The 20,501-nt window shown below is 40.5% G+C and overlaps 1 protein-coding gene across 2 annotated transcripts in view; it reads right to left on the bottom strand.

The window, feature by feature from the left end:
- Positions 1–20,501, bottom strand: part of LOC108926137 (catenin alpha-2-like) — a 268,579-nt gene that overhangs the window by 121,900 nt on the left and 126,178 nt on the right. The window contains exon 1 of one of the 2 annotated variants that reach the window (XM_018738660.2): positions 14,844–14,954. The exons of the other annotated variant lie outside the window; for it this stretch is intronic. The gene's annotated coding sequence lies outside the window, so the exon portion shown is untranslated. Of the gene's footprint in view, positions 1–14,843; positions 14,955–20,501 lie in introns of those variants that run through there. 2 annotated transcript variants of the gene reach the window in all.

Genomic DNA, 20,501 nt, shown 5'->3' with positions numbered 1-20,501 from the left:
ATATAGTAAATATGAAATATGCAGTCAGGTTTTTATTCACATATTTGTAGACTACGAGTAACATTGACTAAATCTAAAGTGGCAGAAAATAAAAACATGTTTTTACACTAATTCCAATTTAATGTTTACAGTTGACTGACTTATGACCTCATGCAGCAGTCTTTTTTTTTTTTTTTTTTTAACTGACCACCAATGGCTGGAAACACCAGATAGAAGGTGTAAACGCGACGGCAGTGAGGTGTGAGCAAAGGTTATCCCACAGTCTTACTATCCTTCAGAGCGTTTTACTGCCGACTCATTTTTGGCATGCACTCTGCAATATACACGTTTTATAAAAATAGACAAATTAAGAAAATACAACTAGAAATAAACATTTGAGACATTCTTAGCGCGTCTCAAGCATTTCTTGACGAGGATGCCATGTATGTTTACTAATACTTCTTAAATTCAGAAGTATCATTTTCTCTGATATTGTTTTATATTTAACTGTGGTTAAGAGAGATGAATAATGAGAAAAAGAAATATTTAGATGGACCATACAGCTAAAACAATATCAGTTTTCAGCATGTGGAATTTACTCATCCTATTTAGATGGTTAGCATATTTATGCTTTCTTCCCACAAAAGCAGTAAACTTCAACCATCAGTTGCGGCCTATCGTACAAAATAAACGGAATTCTTAAGCCTACATGTTATTATTTGTAAATATTTATACGCAGCCAAATGCGCCGGTCCCCTTGATGATCTACATCCATTGCGAACTCCGTTGCATTCCCTCTTCTAACTTTGACACTCTGTTTGAGTTTTGGCCACAGTATGTTTCTTTACCATGACAACACGCCTAAAAATACTGCTCACTTTCCACACTTTTCTGCTGTGCAACAAGAGCCCGAACTGACAGCCTTGAAAAACTGTCTTTGATCTGCTTCCAGTTTCGGAGGCACTGGTCTTCACGTTGTCATTTTACTCTAGTACAGCAATAGAACATACCACAGGAGAATACATGGTCTCGACACACTGAGCAAAGTCTACTGTAAAATGCATTTCAGCAACCTGCTTTTAAAAATGTATGCTATAGCGTACGAAACGTGGCTTCTTCTTCAACGTTAAAGCTGTACGTTTCAAAATGCATATTTCAAAAATGTGCTTCTGTTTAAACTAACCCAACATGCTGCGCTTACAAACACTGCTTTAATGTTCGCGCTGCTGCACGTCCATTGCCTCGCAGAACTTACTATGAAAACAAAATACCGACTTACCTGTCGAGAATCCCGATCCAGAAGACATGGCATGAAAAAAGAGGGAAACGGTCCCACGAGAATAGTGGTTTGTTTTATGTTTATTAGCATTTACAAGGAATCTTTTGGAGAAAAACCAATACATTTTACTGTACCTCAGTCACAATTAGAATACTTGGGTGTTTCTTTATTTATTTATTTATTTATTTATTAGACTTTTACGGTGTTAAGCTACATACAGTGATTTACATACATATATATATGTAAAGTACCTTGACAACAAAACCACAAACCACTATTCCACCTGCTTCAGCCAAACTTCTCCTTTCTTTAGTTTGCTTACAGAATTGTACTTTAATTAGAGTATATTTGCTTGTTTTTCATCTACGCTGCCTTCTGAAAGTATTCGGACCCCCGCGCTTTTCGAGCACTTTGCTGCATTTGTCGCGAGAGCTTGTTTCCAAATGAAAAGCATTGATTCTTTTTCACCATCAGTCAACACACAACACCAGATATCAAAGAGAATACACACACACACACACATTTTCAGAACCGCTTGTCCCATACGGGGTCACGGGGAACCGGAGCCTAACCCGGCAACTCAGGGCGTAAGGATGGAGGGGGAGGGGACACACCCAGGACGGGACGCCAGTCCGTCGCAAGGCACCCCAAGCGGGACTCGAACCCCAGACCCACCGGAGAGCAGGACTGTGGTCCAACCCACTGCGCCCCCTAATCAAAGAGAATACACACACACACACACACACATTTTCAGAACCGCTTGTCCCTTACGGGGTCACGGGGAACCGGAGCCTACCCGGCAACACAGGGCGTAAGGCCGGAGGGGGAGGGGACACACCCAGGACGGGACGCCAGTCCGTCGCAAGGCACCCCCAGTGGGATTCAAACCCCAGACCCACCGGAGAGCAGGACTGCGGTCCAACCCACTGCGCCACCGCACCCCCCCCAAAGAGAATACATTTTTTATAAAAATTTTTGCAAAGTTATTAAAAAAAAGAAAAGAAGAAAAAAAAAACCCTCTTCAATTTACATGACGAAGCTTTCAATTTACCAACTGTGCTTAATTGTTATAAAACAAAAAGGTACTCGAGGATTTATGGTTACTACAGTGCTCTCGTCATAGTTTTGTTCGAGAGAGAGGTTTTACGTTTCTAGGAGATTTAAATAAATAAACAAATACCATTCATGCAAAATTCTGCAGTGTTACATGTGGTGCTCAGAGACACAAAGCCGCCGAGTGGCACACGGGACTTTGGCTGCAAAGGCTTTGACCTGGATTACCGTTACAGCAGCTCTCGAAACAGCAGCCGCTGAGGTTGAAATTGATCTTGGCAGCCGACGGAATATCATTTTGTTCAAAGGCACTCGGCCCTGCAGAATGCCAATGGAATTTTCTCCTCGGCTGTATAAAGGGGCTAAATACACATATTAGCTTTTTATGTCTCTGTCTGTTTTGTTCCTTGCATATTACTAGTTTGGCGTGTTTCACATAAATTCCCTCATAATGCCCGACAGGATACTTCCGATCATATTTCTTTCTAAGATCTGTAGGTTCTCAGTCTTGTTCTTGATGTGGCGGATTGAGCTCCCTCTGTCCCTCTCAGCTGCTGAATCCCATCCAGTACGTGCAAAAAGGGTCTTAAAACGCATTTTTTTTCAGACCCATTTCCCTGCCAAGCTCCTGAGGCTTATGTAAGCTGTTCCCTCACCACCACTAGTGTCATTAGCCTATTTTCCATTGGAAAGTGACTGCCGTAGCAACTGAGATATATGCGCTATGACAACAGCTGTGTCAAACAAGCTAGGCTTCAATAATTGCGTTTGTATCCAATCCTTCTGCACTTCTGCTTATTCAGTTCAGCATCATTTTGGCAAATGCGTAAATGTAAATTTAGCAGATATGACATGTTAATAAACCAATGGTCACCAATCCTCATCCTTTGGATGAGCAGATTTTCTGGGCTTTAGTTTCATAGACACCACATACAGATACTACAACTACTACGCAGATTTCACGACTTCTTGGCAAGAATGAGCTGATCGTATTCTTTTACAAACATAATAATTCTGCTGTGGCTTTTAGATTGCTCTGCAGCACTTGAGAGGTTTATCTCAATTTTTTGAGCAAAACTGCAGCTGAGTCCATGCTGAAAAAAGCCCATACACAGTGAAAATCGCCAGGACGACGGCTCCTCGCCGCTGCTTCAAATCATTTCGATGGCGGCACTTATTCTTTGCGGCATATACTGCGATTCTATGGTTTTGCCAATTGCACGGATTTTCCCCACACCGTCCGAACGTTTGGGCTGATAAGAGGTACTAAATTGCCCCCGTTCGTGTCTCCTGCAGCCTCCCCGGAGGCCCATCAGAGGCGAGGCGAGACGGGGCCCCGCGCAGCCTACAAACGGCAGCCGTTTCACTGCAGCCGAAACACACTGGAGCTCAGAGTGGGTGTGCTTTAATGCAGCCGCCAGGAGAATGAAAAGCGACACAGGCTTTTATCTGCATTTCCCTTCACCATCGCTAAAGGAAATTTAAAAGGGAAAAACACACGTTTAAAAAAAAAAAAAAAGTTGTTTGTTTCAGACCTACAGACGGGTTGTGTACTGAATGACGATATCGGACATCAAGCTTGTTTGTAAGTAATGGTGGGGAAAAGGGAAAGAGAACCTGTGATTTCATTGAGATCTGGCTGCCTGCTCTAATTTCACGTTAAACAGCGCTCGGCTAAACGCAAGCGACGGCGAAACAAATCGCCCCGGGATAGGAGGCAAATGTGTCTGACAGCCCATATTGAATCAATCACTGTAGCCAACCCAGGAGCGAGTGTAGGACCGAGGGGGGCGGACGTGCTTCCAGAGATTGCCGTGCACGTTAACGTGCGTGTGGTGCGGACGCCAACGTCGGCAATCGCCGTCATCACGCAACGCACTGTGTGATTGGGCAGGAAAGTGTTCATGCGGTATAGAAAAAATGGGTTTCCTCTTCACACATACACACACACACACACATACAAAGTTATTGATCATGTCTTTCAATGCAGAAAATAAATAAAACTTCAGCGTCCATTTTAAGGGAGGCCCTTCCGCACAAGCTGTCACCGGTCCCATCGGCCATTCTAAAATATTGTTTCCGTAAGTTATTTGGGATCACACAGAATAAATATTCTTACTGCGATACATACCCGCTCAGTGCACAGGAAAAACACTGAAGCTTCATTTTAACCACTGAAGGACTAAGAAAAATAAAGCCAAGGTTCACAGAAACATTTTGTTTTTCGCTCAGAAAGCTCGGGATATTGTTTACAGAAAAAAATTAAAAGCGTAATTTGACAAGTGTGTAAGACTATGTGAGTGTAACAGCGAAAATGTACTGCCTTAGGCCTTATTTGGACTCCTGCTGTGATTCAGGAGTCTGAAAATTGAATTTTTAAAAGAGAGGCATGATAAGGACGGACTACATGACTGCTTGTACTCTAGATAAGTAACCCGCCACCTCTCAATGAAATGGACATGATTTGGAGGTGTTTTCATACTCGCTTCTTGTGTTTCTGATTTGTATCAATTCTGGATTTCAAAATCAGAACCAGTGACAATGCGACTGTGTTTGATTACGCAAACTGGGATTTTGAATAAGCAAGCTAATATGCTTAAACTTCCGGTGTAATTTCTTCATTAGAACGGCGCAGAAATCCAGTCAAGTTAAATCAAGGCCTGCATTAATGTACTATTTATTGATTGATTTTTTTACTTTGTTCTGAACCTCAATGTATTTAATATGATCACCAAATCACCATCTATCTATCCATCTATCTTATTTATTTTACATTTCATCCATGCATTACTGGACCTCAGGTGACTGGGTACTATCTATGAAATCAAAGTCCCTCCTACGTTTAGTAATTTGCTGTTTCTGAGTTATGAGTACAGCTTAAAATGAAAGTAACCATGAACATTAAAAAATCCATACATATGATATGAAGCTGAATGTTTAAAGAAAATGCAAATATATTAAATAGATGACAATAGACACAGTTCTCACTCGGAGAGCGTCACGCACCGTCAGTATTCCACGATGAGATGAGAGTAAGAGTCTCGTGCAGTGCCTGTGATGTCGCTCTCAACCGGTGTGTGTGCCTCTGTGTTTAAGAGTGATGCTTGTCCATCTGAGAACAGCAGGTGGCGTAGTGGCTAGAGCTGCCACATTTCACTTGAAACAGTGGGGTTCTAATGCCAATTCCTGCTGTAGTTCCCTTGAACAAGGTACTTACCCCGAACTGATAGAGTAAAAATTCCTCAGTGGTTTTTTTGGGTAAATCACTGAGAAGCTTTCGAGGAAAATGTCAGCTAAAATAAAATAAACGAGACTGACATCATTTCTTGCAGAACTTTGAGAATATGTAACCTAATTCTGTAAGTTGCTTGAAGTAAGCAATCATTAAGGTAAGTTTTCCACTTCTAAAGGCAGCATCTCACAATTTTCAGTAATATACACAATACTGGAATGGCTGCCTGTTTCCCGTGATGCAAGATACCAGGAAAACCAGGAAACTCCGCAAAAGATGCTTGGAAAACAAGCCTTACATCCCTTTTTAATGCGTTGTGCATCTATAAGGCTTTCTCCACCACAAAAGCACGACCGGAAGTATTACTTTGCTAATGGATTAAAAAATCAATACATATTGACAATAAATGAACACAGATGAAAACAGATTTTGAAAGCCAATTTGAAACCATTATTTGATTAAATATTTTAGTAAATATTTGCAAAATTATGTCTCATATCTTATAGTATCTGCATTGCAATGCAGTGGTTCATAGAAACTGCACAGAAGCAGGTCTTCATACAAGAGGTCGATTCTTATATATTTTTCTGTTTTCAGAAAGCTTGGGATGTTGTTTACTGAAAAAAACTGAAATGTAATTTGACAAGTGATTTGATATAGAAATTTGTATAACATACATTTAAAATTCAGGTTGAGTCAGGCACTGCGTATTGTAACAAAGGACTTGTGGGTAATCAGAGAGATGGCTATACTGATTGTCTACCTTGGCGGTGCTTTCCTTCTTCATCAAAGTTAAAGAGCTTCACTTGTATATGAATCATGAGTGTCAGTCTGAGTCCGTGAAGGATTGGTGTGTATGCAGATTTTCGCTGTAATTGCTACTCTAGATTGTTAGCGCAACCACATCTTCAATATGTTAGAAAGATCACATATTTATTCATGATTTACAAGGAAAATTAAATACTTTGGAACTATTCTGATTGTGGCTGAGATTGAATCTACACTATATATATATATATATATATATATATAATATATATACATACACACACACACATTGACTGAAACTGCTTGTCCTGAACGGGGTCACGGCAAGCCGGAGCCTAACCCGGCAACCCAGGGCGCAAGGCCTGATAGTTCTAACAATATGAGAGCAGCATTTAATAAACAAACTCATCAGAATGTACACAAAGCGCATACCCAAGTGCATACGTGTGTGCGCACGTGCACTTTGTCATTAATTAAACATTTAGGCACTGATCTACACACGAGTGCTTCCTGTCTTAAATGCAGTGAATGTAAGCGTGAAGTCAAGGGTGAATGTGAGATGGAAGCGTGAGGCTAATTGCAATTTGCCGACTTTAAATTAGTGATCAACAAATGGGTATTTGCTTAACAGCAAAACAGAGGCTTTGTGAGGGGGGGGGGGGATTCCAAACAAATCAAAACAGTGAATGAACTCAAGGAGGGCATCAGCTAAGGGGAACATGAAATATATCTGACATATTTCATTATTAAAAAAAAAAATAATAATTAAGAGCTTTTTCCAATTCAGTCTTAAATGTGTGCTGCATATTTGAATTGGTTTATGTCTCAGTTCTTGTTTATTCATTCATCCATCTATTACCAATAACCAACAAGCCTATAGCAGGTTCGTGGTGATCCAGAGCGTAGTGCAGAAGCATTGGGCATTAGGCAAGGTACACCCTGGATGGACACCAGTCCATCACAGGTCCTTCTGTAGGATTTCAGAAATATCACTCTCCTTACTGTTGCTTGTATTTGAGGGGCACAACACAGCTCAGCTGATTGTTAATTCTCTTAAATGTCTATTGATTTTTTACCTCATCTATTATGCAGTAGACAAACGGCTCCTTTTGATGCCGTTCCTGTTGTGCAGATGGCCAGTTGTGCACAATGGGTCCTGACTCAATTCCAATGGACATGAGGATCAGAGACAGGACTTTCTGGTCCTTTTCACTTGGTCACAGCAGGGAAAGTAACAGATGTGAAAAGAAAATGCTCACCTGAATGCTGTCTATAAAGTCTTGCAATGGCAAGTGGCACCTCAAAGGTCACGTTTTCCTTGAAACCACAACGTTCCTGTAAATCTCTGAATAACAGAACTATATCAAAATGATCTAAAGAAACACCCAAGACTGCCTTTGTGTGAGCTGAAATTGGATATGTTATATTTATATTTACTTTCTTGATTTGCAGATACTTTTCTCGTAAACCACGTACAACTCGGGGTAAACAAAAGAGCATCACCAACAAATGAAGAGCTTTAGATACAGACATTGTATTGTCAAAATGCAGTCAGTTTGTCCAGCACACATTACAAGGGGTGCTGCATATAGAATTTATAGAAAATACAAAGGTAGTTGCGACAGGTGGAGCAACTAGGAGATCAGGAGAGAAAAGGATCTGAAAAAGATCAAGACCCTACTTGAGTGCTACAAAGGATTCAGCAGCTCAGAGGGGAAGAGGGAGCTCATTCCACCACATCAGGGCAAAAACCAAGAACCCAGAGACTCTTGATTCCAGACCTTCTCAGGTTTCTTGGCCTAAATAGGAGAACTTTAAAAAAGTTTCATCCTTTACATTAGTTTGGTGTAAAGTTATTTATGCACCTCATAAAAACCTTACTTCTTTGATTAAGCAAATGGGTGCCAAGGTCCAGTTGTTATTGCACATGAACTGATATTAATTTTTGATCTACCACAGTTCATCTCTGAGCATTGTCAATATTTACATTTATATAGCTAACACTTTTTTCTCCAAAGAAACTTACAACATTGATGTACTTTCAGTGATTTATCCATTTCTAGAGCAGGATAATGTGTAATTCTTACAATACAAACTCAGGGTAAGTGCCCTGATGAAGGCTTCTATAGCAAGTCATGGGATTTAAACGCAGGTTCGTTGAGTGCAAGGCAGCGGCTCTAAGCAGTGCACTACACCACCACCATCCCCTGCTTCTCTTTTGGTAAAGAATGGATTTTGAGTTGACAAGAAATTCATAATAAAACTATGACCATAGTGGGATTCCACATACTATAAAGCAGTACTGCAAACCTTTTGGCAGGTGCTGAACCCTGTCTAAACAGCGCTACCCACCTATAAAAATACCTAAAAGAAGCTAAAAGAGTGTCAGCCGTGGAGCGAGGATGGCTGAGACTAAGAGGGAGAGGAGGAATGTACTTGCTAATGTGGAGAAGCCACACAGGACTTCACTTAATATGATGGAAAGCTGGTGTCTTCTCCACCTGCTCCCCGTTAGAGCTAAATCTCTCTCCAAGGGCCCAGCTACATTCAAACTCGTGCCTTTTTTCATGCATCCTGGAGACACAATAGATGCAACTCTTATTACTTTTGCTCTGCTGAAAAAAAAAATATCTCAGGTAATGATAATAAAATCAGACAATTTAATATTAGCTTTTGATTAAAATGGGTGTTTACCTAAGCCTGTGGTCTCTACCTCCCTGTCTGCACTGCAGAATCTTATTAGGAACGTTCATGAGAGTATATTACCTGAATAAATCACATCAGGCCACACCATTTAGTCCAACACATCAGATACAGGGCAAATGTGATCCTGTTGCGATGAGGATTACTGCAGTAATTCAATCCTGTTTGGGCAGTTGCCTCAGGACCCCGCTAGAACAGCATGTGATCCCTGTAGACACGGATGGACGGCGGCTCGGTGTGAAAACACCAATAACTCTATTTAAAGGGTCTCGAGGGCACCGATCCAGAACAGAAAGAGCAGAGCGGCAGTGACCCTCTGTGCTGTCGAACGGATAAGTGCACCGGGGTGTCTAGAGGTCAGGACCTGAATTCGACAATAGATGTTTATTATAAAATGTAAAAGTGCTTTACGCTTGCAGTCACCATCCGGCAAAAAATATTTATTTGAACAACAGCATTTATCTTAATTATAAAATTATATTCTTCTCCACAGCAACATTATATTTAGCTACTTACTGTTATATATTCATTTTTACAGCTCGGTAATTTTAACTTTATCAATCCAGGCTAAGAACCATGGGCAGGTGAAATTTGAACCTGGGTTTCTCAGACAAAAAATATTACCTTAGGCCATTATGCTACCCACTGACTAATAATAATAATAATAATAATAATAATAATAATAATAATAATAATTTTAGCACATAGGAATTTTCATTTTAATTTAGTTAACTGTAATCATGTGATATTCCAGGCATCTGTAAATTGAAGAGGTACAAATACATTAGCAAACAAACTTCTCTAACAGCCAGTCTGAAAGCAAATTTCAATTAAAATCGTTGCACTTTTTCCGTCTGACATGCCTTTAGTTTTGACTTCCGCACCCAAAGTTGGTTTCCTGTATGTCTGCTAAGGCTACTGTCATTTGAAATTAGAGCATTAACAATGATTAAAGTAATTGTGATGATAATTATAACAATTTAACTTTTGCAGATGAGCAGCAGAGAATTATTTCAGCAAGAAACAGATATCAGAGACAGCACTGTGTATATATTTACAGCCTGGGAGCAAGGGGAGAGGTGCTATGATCCATCAATTCCCTGGGGAAATTGTGCACCTGTCTGCACACAGAAGGTGGAAGAGAGCTAGCACACATGTCCACAATTCCTTTAGAGGACCCCGGTAGACATGTTCCCCTAAGCAAGTCCCATGAGAACAAACCTTGTCCCCCGTCATCGACACAAGGCAACTACATTATACTCAGATATTAACAATGAGGAGAAAAAAGACAAGCCTCTAATGTGAGAAACCATATCTATCTATCTATCTATCTATCTATCGTTTATTTATTTTACATTTCATCCATGCATGACTAGACCTGGGTGCAGCAGTGAAACAGTACTGCAGTATTATCCAGTGCATAATATTCATTCCTTCATTAATTTTCCTGAGTTTTTTAAAAAATCAAGAAAGTGGTTGGTTAATAAGCAAAATTTAAACCCTAATTGTTTCAGGTGATTTGCAAGCATGTAACTCTAAATACAAAGAGTATCTCAGTTCAAACACCTAATTTAGTTATACAAAGGTCATCATCATGTCAAAATGATTTTTTTTTTTTTTTTAAATTGCATGTATAATAATTGGATTGCATGATAAGACCAACCCCCATATTAGTCTGGTTATGTGAATATAGCTTCAAAACTGCTTTTTTTTCCCTGTTCTTACATTTTTAATCTATTGAAATCCATCAAAGTGTGTTTAGTTTGTAGGCCAGGTAACCACCACAGCTATTTGCTTGCCATTCTTTATTTTCATCAATAAAATGTACTCATTGAGAGAATGCGGTCACTCAGAAGTGAGCTCACATGACATGTCAGGCTGGAAAAGTGATGTCCTCTTTTAAACATCACCTGGCCAAAGCAGAGAGCACAAGAGACTGGCGACTGCAGTCGTCATAACCAGAGGAGTCACCGTACGCAGCCTGGTGTCTCCAGGACTTCATCGATTTGTGACAAAGCAGCACAGCGAGGTCTGGAAGGACACTACTCAAATAAACAAGACCGTGTCGCCGCTGCGACATGAATCCATTTCAAACCCCTGCGGCAAACAGTACCCATCCATGCAGTAGTTACTATTCTAGGAACTTGAAACATTATATAACATTTAAATTTTTTGTTAGAAATTAACTCCCACCCCCGTCAATTACTTTATTCTCTTTCTGATAAAATGTGAGTCATTATGTTAAATATGTTTTTTGGTCTACATTTATTAAGTCTCGGAGACTTTAATTTCACTTTTGCCTTTAAAATGGACATGGCATCTTGTGTTAATTAATTATATATAATTAACATTCGAACTACATATTTTTACATGATACTTTTTCATATGTGCAGTTATTTATTTTTCCCATTCATATAGCTGGTAAATCTTTACTGCATCAGTTCAAGGTAAATAACATACTCAAGGGAACTACAACACAAGGTGGGATTTGATAGATAGATAGATAGATAGATAGATAGATAGATAGATAGATAGATACTTTATTGATCCCACAAGGGAAATCCTTCAAGTGCAAGGCAGCAGTGCAAACCTCTGTGTCAACCAATTGCCCCCGTCACATACAATGGTAAAGAGGGTAACCACAGTGATGGAAAAAAGACCTGTAGTCGTACATGCTGTACCTGCAGTGTATGTACAATAATAATGTGCTGCTAGGAAGATAAGGTCCGTAAGGAGGGCGAGGGTGATATGATCAGTAGCACTGCAACGTTTCCATCCCAAGCAATCTGACATGTTTTAAAATAACCCCACCGATCAGTTAAGGAGGCGGGGTATCCCTTGAATTAATTTCTGCACCAACAAACAGGCTGTGCATCAAAAGCAGAGATAAATAAATTGCTCTTCTCTTCAGAGAGCAAGGAATGAAATAGAGTGGAGAGGAGATATTAATGTCTATTTATTTCTCCAAGTAGTGACTTGAAGCATCGAGGTTACGGAGGCGAACCATGAATTGCACATGCTGGATTTCACCTGTCACACACATCTCATTAGAGCTTATCTATGTGTAGTAATTACACTTAAATTTAGTTATTTATCTGACACTTTTCTCCGAAGCAACTTAGAATGTCAGGCTACACGCAGTGATTTACTTATTTATACAGCAGGGTAGTTTTCACTGTATCCTTTCAGGGTAAGTATCTTTATCAGTGATACTACAGCAGAAGGTGAGATTCAAACCTGGGTCCCTCAAGTCCACAGGTGGCACTGCTAACCACTACACCAGCTGCTGCCCAGACACATGCTTTATTTGTTCTTTAATCCTCAGATAAAGGATTAATAAAACACTATACAGTGTTGCTCAAAAGTATGCACAGCCCTTGTGTCCTTTAGCTTTACCATGAAATGGTTATTTAATCTGAGGGGCGCAGTGGCGCAGTGGCGCAGTGGGTTGGACCACAGTCCTGCTCTCCGGTGGGTCTGGGGTTCGAGTCCCACTTGGGGTGCCTTGCGGTGGACTGGTGTCCCGTCCTGGGTGTGTCCCCTTCCCCTCTGGCCTTACGCCCTGTGTTGCCAGGTAGGCTCCGGTTCCCCGTGACCCCGTATGGGACAAGCGGTTCTGAAAATGTGTGTGTGTGTGTGTGTGTGGGGTTATTTAATCTGAGGGGCGCAGTGGGTTGGACCAGGTTCTGGGGTCTGGGGTTTGAGTCCCGCTGGGGGTGCCTTGCAGTGGACTGGTGTCCTGTCCTGGGTGTGTCCCCTCTGGCCTTATGCCCTGTGTTGCTGGGTAGGCTCCGGTTCCCCGTGACCCCGTGGTTATTTAATAAGAAGCAGTCTTTCTCATTTGACATAATGGGTGCATAATGACCAATTCCATATGTTGCTTTAGCGGAAACCATTGAACATTTAGATTTTATTTGTTTATTTTAATATTTTATGCGAGAATAATGATCGGCCCTTTAGGGTTCACATACTTTGAAGCAGCCCAGTACATCACATAGCCATTAAAACAAAGACACTTCCCTAAATCCTGGAAGTTACCCTAGTATGGAATACATCTTTCAGCTGATTCTGGTAAGAAGTGAGTTCAAACTCTGTGCCGCACTGACACATTTTATTTCTCTCTACTTATTTTACTCTCACTGCTAGTTCAGCTGTCGGAGCAGGGAGGTTAATGGTATTCTCTGGCTCTGCTGGGCTCATCACATCCTGACACCCGGATGCTAACTGACACGGGCGCTCTGACTGGTTTGGTAATGTTTAATAGAGTAAAAGGAAGGGTAACTGTAATTCTGGAGAATATGTGCAGCCGTCCCCTACTGCAGCACTTAGCTCTAATAACATGGGGCAATATTCACCTATTTATTTCACGTGTTTGCTTTTCTCCAAAGCAACTTACGGCAATTATACGCAGCTGGGTAATTCTTAGTGTATCAGTTCAGGGTAAGTAACTTCAACAAGACTACTGCAGCTAGAGGTGAGATTCAAACTTGGGTCCTTTGAGTCCAAGGATATCCCCTTGTTAACTGAATCTGTGTATTAAAAAACTGTAACAAGAACATTCATGTCTTGTACAGTTCATATTAAAGTTGAGATTTAGCAGTTTTGGAGTATCCTTACTTTTTTCAAAATAATAGGATTAATTACCCTTCATAAAATTATCATGAGGGGGCACAGTGGTGCAGCGGGATTGGCTGGGTCCAGCTATCTGGCGAGTCAGAGGTTCAAGTCCTACTTGGGGTGCCTTGCGACGGACAACCATCCCGCCCTGGGTGTGCCCCCTCCCCCTCCAGCCTCACGCCCTGTGTTGCCGGGTTAGGCTCTGGCTCTCTGCAACCCTGCTTGGGACAAGCGGTTTCGGATAATGTGCGTGTATATCATGATGATTTATTTTTAATTATGTTTCACTTATTTTTTTTTAGATTATTCACTTGATGATTTTCATTTATGTCTTTTACTTTTACTTCATTATATTTTGACATATATGCATTCCCTCCCTTACTTTTTGTTGTCTGCAGTGGAAATTTTTGTAACACCACGCACCTTTGTGGATTGCCTATTCTATGGTTGAAGTACATGACCAACCGCGATGGATAATGCCTAGTGAGATCCTAAAGATTTGTAATAAACCAGTTTTTTAAGCTTATTTCTGCAACATCGTTAAAAATTCCAGAGAGTGTGAAACTGCCTGAAAATATAAATTCCAGGATCGGGATGAGAACAACAGTTAAACAACAGAAATTTTTCTCAGTATGACACTGAAACACTGAAGGTTGCCAGTTAAACTGTCATGAAGGTCCTTGCTTTAACTCCCTTGAGTAAAGCACTGATTCTGCATGAGCCGAGCGAAATACAGACCTCAAAATACGTGTAAAAACAAGTCGGACTTCTGGGACGATAATAGCCACGACAAATTTACAAAATGCACTTATTATATACTATGTACTTACACATAGTATATAATATAGGGTAACACTGCTGCAGCACCCATGATCAACGTAAAACATCAGAAAAACAAATCAATGTAAAAGTGCATCAGAACAGAAATGCTGTCGCATGAAAAATGACATGCACACGAACGCACACACACGGGCTCCCCTCTACCCAGGAGAAACAGTGAAGCCTGTAGCTTAACTGACCTTGGGTAACTCAAGGCTTCCTAATTGGTAGCTTCTTTATCCAGAGCTGTTTAAAGCCCTTTATAGGGCTCATTCTCAGCTTAAAGTGAACAGGTCAGCTGGTCAGCACAGGCAACAGGGCCCCTGGGGACCCCGGCCCCAATCGGACCCAGTGAAACAAGCAAACAACCTTAATGAGAATCATTACACTTACCAACCCCAATGGGCATTCCTTCTTTGCCAAACCTGCCAAGTCTTAAGGTGATTAAAAAGGTGCTGCACGGGCACCCGTCACACACTCCTCAGTCGCTCACACACTCCTCGATGGGCAGATGTTCAGTGAGTGGATGCTGTGGTGAGAGCACAGACCCTCCAGGCACAGGGCAACCCCAGCATAGTAGCCCAACAGCAGGGCCTTTCATTTCCCCATCTGAATGGACACTTCTGTCCCCGAGGCCGCACTCGAACCTGGAGATGTTCCCACGCGTTTCATCATCATATCTTGTCGCTTCCCGATTCTCTATTATGTTTCCCTTGAGCACATCTGCGTGGAAAACTCACGCAAAATGTTGGCACAAAGATGTCGGTCCCTTTGTCTGGTTTCTGCCGGATCGGCGTGCCGGGCGAAGCCAAGGAGGAGTTCATGACAGTTGAAACGCGTCTTGAAATGCTCATATAAACGAATATGTACTAAATGGGAACAAATATCCTGTATCATAAAGAGGCTGTGGATAATATGGTAAATGCAGAGCCCACAGTACAAGAATTAAGTGAATGAAAAATTAAATTTATGGTTCATAGTACACTTATTATATTGGCATTTAGCCTGACTGGCCCATAAACTTGCGGTATAAATCGGATAATAGCGTTTCTGAAATTCCAGTGAGCAATTATACCTGAAAATGGTTTTTTTTTTTTTCAAAATTATTTCCAATCGAGAAAAAAGTAATTGTGGCTTGGTGTCCATCCCAGGGCTGTTGAGGCTCACACTGAATCTGCACACAATGAGTTGATTGTCCATGTGGATGGAAGACGTCAAAGGTTGTGTAAGGCACACAGCATCTCTGTTCAGCAGCGACATCCACTTTGACAGCTCGCCTTCACCATTCACCTCAAAAAGGTGGACCTCGAAAAGGAATCGCAACGAGAATGCAGCAGTGCTTTTAAAAAAGTGGATATTAGAAATTATAATTCAGTCAAAACAGCCCAAGTTATTACAATGTGTATGCATTTATACAGCTGGATTTACTGGAGGTGTCAAGTGCCATAGCAGGGGCTTCTAATAGTACAAGAAGCATAAACCTTACATAACCTGCCGCCTTCCGAATACCATGCTCATTTTGGTGGCACCGGAATAATTAATAGAGGGAAAAACAACTCATTCCCCTCTTTATAAATAGTTAGAAAGCACAGCAAAACCCACTTTTTTAAAAGCCTACTTTAATAGCCTGTTTTTCATGGTATTATTTCATATTAAGTCTGCCTTCTTCAGAAACCTTAATGCTGTTACATCCTTGACGTGAAGGAACAGTCTATGGAAAGCAGTTTTTCTCAGCTTTTGCACCGATGTGGTCAAATGAACTCCCGCTGTCCCTCAGAGCAGCTGAATCCCTCCCAGAATTCCAGACAGTTCTCAGATTGCTTATTTTTCAGACCCATTTCCAGCTCAAGCTTCTGAAATGTTTGTAAATTCATCCTTCACCACCTACTATTTTTTACTTACATATTTTACTATTTGTATGTCACTACAATAGGTGGCTGCTGGAATATGTTCTATGACAATAGCTGTATTAAAGACACTAGCTGGGCTTCATTAATTGCATGTATGTATCTAAACCCTTGGCCTGTTCTGAAATACACCGTTTACTCTGACTTGTATGTTGCTTTGGAGAGAAGCTGTAAGCGTCAATGTTAATGTAGTCTACGGTGCCATAGTGTCAGCATGTTTGATCCAAGCATTGACCAACCATGACATGGCAGAAGGTGAATTTATAGATCATATTTCCCATATTAAACAATTAGTCACCAGTTTAAGGGGGAAAGTTCTTACCAGCTGAAATGGAAAGGAAGCAATATTACAGGAAAATATCCCTGTGATTGACTATCGAATAGAACAATCACCTTATTTCACTGAGCCAAACCTGAGAAGTGAGCATTAGCACGATCACACCCCTCTTCAGCCAACCCCCCAGTCTTAACAGTGCCAGTGTCTCAATAAAGGACTTAAATGGCTTCTTCCAATTCTTGAGCCTTCCCAGTAGGTGGTGCAGTGGTTGGGGCTGTTGCCTCACACGAGATCCCAGCTCGATTCTCGCTCAAGTTTTAGCATTTACCCTACATTGCTTCAGTGAGAATGGTCTGCAATATAAGTGGCTAAAACACTGTAAAGTTGCTCATGTAACAGTGTAAATAACTTTGAACAAAGGGGTCAGATAATAAAGGTTGATCCTGCTACATCCCCCATGTGCAGTTAGACACATGGGTGTGGGCTAGACTTTTGGTGCACACATACATGAGCGTACAGGAGGTTTGTTTCCATTCCTTGAGCATCTTTTCGCTCATAGTATTTTTTTTACCAGGTCTGTGTTTCCCACATTCTGATTACAAAGTAAGTAGAATGTAAAAATGCATCCCCATCCCTTGAACGCAAATGACGGTGCAACACAATTTATTGGAAAGCGGAGCTTTCAGTACGGCCCTGTCCATCGTAAGTAGCAAAAGCCCTCAGTGTGGACCAGACACACACAGAGAAAAATGAAAGCATTTAATGAAAACAATTTAAAAGAAACTGACAGCAGGGTCAAGAAAGACAGTGAGTGTCTCAGAGGCTTTACATTCTGAGACAGTGACAAATACCAGAACGGAAAATAGGAAAACTACTGGGAATACCAATAAGAACAAGGGGAAGAGAAGAAAAGAAAAGAAAAGAAAAGAAAAAGAGGGAAAAAGGAAATGGTTTTTCCATTCCGATAATGTTCAACGTAAAAGTTCATTTCCTTTACATATTTTCTGAGGGATCATTGAGTTAATCTAACTCAATACTGGCTAGTAGCTTTTTTTCTTTTTTCTTTTTTTTTTTTTTTAAATAAATAAACACAGACGACAGACACGGCTATTGTAGTGCTCTGTTGCATATGAATAGCTCTATTTAGGTTCAGTTCTTCATGTTGTCATATCTGAAGATATGTATTATAGCAATATTTCTCCACGCTGGCACACGTGACAACCGCCCCCAGGCTCTACAACACGTGTACAGCTGATGTGCTCATATTTCACACCATCTGGCAGCCACTTTGCAGTGCGTCCTGAACACGCACGCTAACAGCAACACTTTACGGCAAGACCAATAAGAAATATCTAGAATGTGCATAAAAATATGTACGAAAAAAAATGTTCAATAAAATGTGCATGAGAAGGTGTAAGGGTTGGCGTCTTTTGTCCGTCGGCCTCCTGGAATCTGCTGTGTGAGGGAACCTGCAGAGGCGTGTGCTTTAAGGTGACCTCCCGCGATGGGAAAAAAGAGGCAGCGGCACGAATGGACAAAGACAATTTCATCTGTAGGAGCTGTTTGAGCTCCACACTCGACAGCTTCACAGATAAATAAGACAGCAGAGTAGGGCGATGCATGGATTTTGGGAGATACACTTTATGCAGAGTTCTAAGTGAAATCCAATCTGTTTTATATGTCATGCTGTTTGTACTTCTGCTGTATATAAATGCATGCTTGAATTTTATACAGTTTGGACAAAAAAAGCACAGTGCAAGCACTTTTTTTGGCTTTGTATTAACCTATCCCTGTGAAATGCCTTCGAGGAAGCAGTCATTGAATAAAAAAATAGTAACAACAATAATCCATAACAATAATAGTTTTTGTTACTCAAATGTGCAAAAAAAGGGGAAAAAATAATTCCTTAATGGTAGAACCGACCACAGGGACCTAATCATAAAATAGTTGTTTGTCTGCATGTGTTTTTCTTTTCCTGTACCTTGAGGGGCCATTTAATAAAGTTGTCCCTACAAGCATAGTAAATGCTAGAAATAGACCATCTGGATTTCCTTACGAAACATTTTTTTTTAAGTTTAGTCATAGCATAATTTCTCATAATTTTTTGAAACTGAAGGAATTGCAGTTCTTATGCAGGGAAATAACAGGAAGTGTTTACCCCCCACTCATTGGCTGTGGGGCAAGTAATATAAATCTGTGTATAAAGTAAGTAGCTGAGAACAAACATCTTACAGTTCATTTATTCCAGCGGTGAAGTGGTGAACAGGTTCCTTACACTGAAAGAACCTGAGTTCAAATCCCACCACCTGCTGTACTACCTTTGTTCTGAAATGATATGGTAAAAATTTCCCTGCTGTATAAATGGGTACATAATTGTCAGCAACATTGTAGAAAAGCAACTGCCAAATGAATATATATATATGTATACAGGCTTGTCGCTGAAGATTTTGTCCAGCATCTGCCATGACATTGTTGAATGACAACAAATAAAAGTCTCTCAGCATACATCCCAGAGCAATACTAAAAAAGTTTTTTTTTTCTCATAATGTTTTCTTTATCAGATAAGTCCAGCAAAGGGAAGAACACCGTCTAATTTCAGAGGTTTAATGAGACACCATTTCATTTGCGACATGCTTCTTAAAAAGGCGCTGTGGTATGCATCGTGCAGATAGGACTGAAATAATTGAGCTATGAAAGTGAGGGTACACAAAAAGAAGATTATGCAGTAATGAGCTTGCTTTTTTTTTTTTTTGTCTTTGAGCTGAATTTGACAAATTGTACCCTTGAAAAGAGGAAGAATCCAAATCCTTTTACATGAGCTAATGTTTCACCCTATCACCCAGAGTGGATTTCTTCCTCTTGCCACATGTCGCTGTATTCTGCTGCACGCCACTATATTGCTACTAATAAAAAAGGCTATGGGGTAAAATATTATAACACTGAGAGTGTCTTTCATGTTAAAACATGCTGGTCAGGCGACAGACATGCTGCTGTGACGAGCGAAAGTGCCACTTTGAGATTTCACCGAGTGCTGTGCCACCACGGTCGTCTCTCAGCTCAGACAGACAGGACTGAAAGTGTATGTACAGTATCACCGCACAGGTCCGAGCCGGTGTTTTCTGCGTTTTAAATAAATGAAGGCTACGTGCTTTAATTAAAATGGAAAACAAACACATTTTTCAGCGAAAGGGCTTTAACTGGCAAAATATATGTCTGTCTGCGAGCCACTGACTTTTTTTTGATTTGCTGACTTGTGCATCATCACCTCTGTCATTTACCGCCAGATGCAGTAGCTGTAAAAATAACTGCACCCAGAAATAAGGAGGGGGCTAAACTAATAAATGGCTTACAAGATTTTTAGGTGTAAACAATATTTATATTTTATGCTATACGTGTATAGTGTTTTTTTTTTTTTTTAATTTAAAATTTAAATTTAAATTACAGCCTGCCCGCGTATGTGTGTGGAGGGGGCTGTGTCTGTGTGTAAATCAATATTTTCAGACATTATTTATAGACTAGAGTGATGGATAGATTATTAATAAAAGGATTATTAAAACTTAATAATAGCGCACAGGTACTGGAACACTTTGTACTGTGGACTTTGTACTGTAAATACATGATAAATCAATAATGGGCATTTTTAAGTGTAAAAAATGTCCTTCGGCATGTATGGCCACGCTAGAGGTAATTTTGCTCTTTGTTGGCATTGTGTAATTCCATGAAAATGCAAAGTGTGATCTTTAAGAGCCAGTATTTATGCTTGGTCTCAGGATGGAGATTTTCTTCTCATGTCTGAAAGGAGCAAAGCATGAAAGCCATATAGAGCATAATTAACAACCACTCTTATCTGCCATCCCCTTCAACACC

This window comes from Scleropages formosus, chromosome 3 (genome assembly GCF_900964775.1).
Source record: "Scleropages formosus chromosome 3, fSclFor1.1, whole genome shotgun sequence".
Lineage (NCBI taxonomy): Eukaryota > Metazoa > Chordata > Actinopteri > Osteoglossiformes > Osteoglossidae > Scleropages > Scleropages formosus.
The sequence above is the reverse complement of the archived record's forward strand: the minus strand, read 5'-3'. Positions and strand labels throughout refer to the sequence as shown.